The 2,138-nt window shown below is 34.4% G+C and overlaps 1 long non-coding RNA gene across 1 annotated transcript; it reads right to left on the bottom strand.

Moving 5' to 3' along the window:
* Window positions 1-915: 915 nt before the first annotated feature.
* On the bottom strand, window positions 916-1,936 carry LOC107555171 (uncharacterized). The gene is made up of 6 exons (XR_001605141.1): window positions 1,887-1,936; window positions 1,674-1,756; window positions 1,545-1,578; window positions 1,371-1,393; window positions 1,119-1,267; window positions 916-940 (listed from the first exon to the last, which is right to left on the bottom strand). It is a non-coding gene; the product is annotated as an uncharacterized lncRNA (long non-coding RNA).
* Between the last annotated feature and the right edge of the window lie 202 nt (window positions 1,937-2,138).

Genomic DNA, 2,138 nt, shown 5'->3' on the forward strand with positions numbered 1-2,138 from the left:
TTTAAAACCTGCTCATCCATTTTATGGCTGTAAATAAACCTTGAACGACTGAAACATCATGGAAACACAAGAGATTGCTTTCCCTCTGCAATGAAATCGATCATACAAACAGTTCTGACATTAATGATACTACTATATGGAACATACATGTGATTAATTGGTTTACAGCAGCCCCTTCAAATATTAAACCTGACGCTTCCTCTTTTTAGAGTTAGTGATTAGGAACAATAACCTAGTGGAGTGTCAAAAAATGTACAGGCTGTCCATCAATGTCTCATTAAGTAGAACAGACAGGCAACTATGAACTGGAATTGTTAAATGATTTAATGCAATTATTATCATTTGATTAAAGATGAAGTGTGTAATTTCCGTGCCACACCAAATGTACTTGTAATTGGCTGTTTGAGACATTGGCTGAACTGTTCCGGGAAGAACGCTTTCCAGAATTTTTGCAAATTGAGAAAATTGAATGTTCCCTTTAAAGTTTTCCATAATCAATGTTTGTGTAAGTAAGGGAAAGAATTCTTAAAACTTTTGAAAATAATGTTTCATGACTTAATAGTAGCATAGGAGAACGTTCTTAGAATATTAATTAGTTAGATGGGAATGCTGGGAATTATTTTTGCATTTATGTCTGGTGCTGCTAGTAGTACAGAAATTACATTCTTTATCGTTAAGCGTCATATTTTGGTTTGGTTTGTATCACGCAGTATATTTAAAAATATTTTCAAAGTATATTTATTTTTAAAAAGTATGAAGGAATTTCGAACATCAATTCTATTTAGGTAAAAGTGAACATTTTCAAGAGGCTCTTACCATTGCCTATATGCTGTCTTTTCAGGGTTTCCCACACAGGAAAGTGAAACGATGAGCTGAACCCCAAACTGGGGCCATTTGAAAAGCCCATGCCTGGTGTGATGGTTGTGCTCAGGGCATGGCTCTGTTTTCAGAGAAGAAGAAAGATACATTCAGACAACTCTGTGTGTGGTTACAGAATTCAATTTATTTAATAATGTAATTAAATTCCTCAGTCCATATTACAATGAAAGAGAGGTATGAAGTACTGAGAATGAATCATGATCTGATCCTCCCATCGTCTGGTCAGATGCAGCACATACCAATATAAGAAATGAAAATGTCCTCGGGTTGGGCATATAAGAATACTGCTCCACTGGTGTATGGTTTCTCCAGAAGTCTGTCAATCAGGTTTATTGTCTCTGTGATGTTTGAGGAAGTTTTTACCTGGGCATGAAAGACACAGCTATGGCTGGGAACAAGCCATATCAGATAACCCCATTAAAACACATTGTATGTTCACGACAATTATTGTTCACTTTTCTTCAACTGCTGTCTTGTAATGAACCTCTTACCTTGTTACCAAAAGCAGGGATTGCTGCCAGACAAATGAGCAAGATAACAGGATATATATTATACAAGATAACACACACATATATATATATATAACGTATATACACTTTTTTTTATTTTAATGTTCATTTTAGTAGAAAAAATTAAAATTGCTGTTAATATCTGGAAGCATGTACCTTTCTATCCAGTTTAAATGACTTTGTTTCCACACTGCAAACACAAATCAGACATGCATGTTAAACAAATTCTACAGTGTTTTCTTGTGGTTTGGTCTGTTCTCTGCAAAAACAACAAGACTGACTGACCTTCGTTTTCGTGCATGTGTTGAGGAAGTCAAGATTTTTAAGTGCAACACGTCTATTCCTTTACTAGAAAGAGTTTCATGAAGCTGTAGTGATGATAAAAAAGTGATGATAAAAAACGGTGATGTGATACTGATGCTGAGATGTGATACTTTTTTCCGGTTTGACATGCAACACATTTGGATAATTTGAGGTTTTCTTGGTTTAGTATCTTACCCAGGTTGTAATTATGTTCTCAGGGTCATCAGAGCATATGATATTCACACTGACATTGACATTGAAATAACTTTCTATATACACAACAGAGAGATATTGTTAAATAAGCCATACTTTGTAAAAGTAGTAATTGCACATAGAATATGTTTTTTTTAACACAAACAAAAAGTCAATTCTTGACCTGATATGTTTCCTTCAGATGAAATAGTAGAAGAGCATGCAGTTGTATTTAATATAAGACTTGTTGTGGAG

This window comes from Sinocyclocheilus grahami, unplaced genomic scaffold, assembly GCF_001515645.1.
Source record: "Sinocyclocheilus grahami isolate Dianchi unplaced genomic scaffold, SAMN03320097.WGS_v1.1 scaffold526.1, whole genome shotgun sequence".
In the NCBI taxonomy this organism is placed as follows: domain Eukaryota; kingdom Metazoa; phylum Chordata; class Actinopteri; order Cypriniformes; family Cyprinidae; genus Sinocyclocheilus; species Sinocyclocheilus grahami.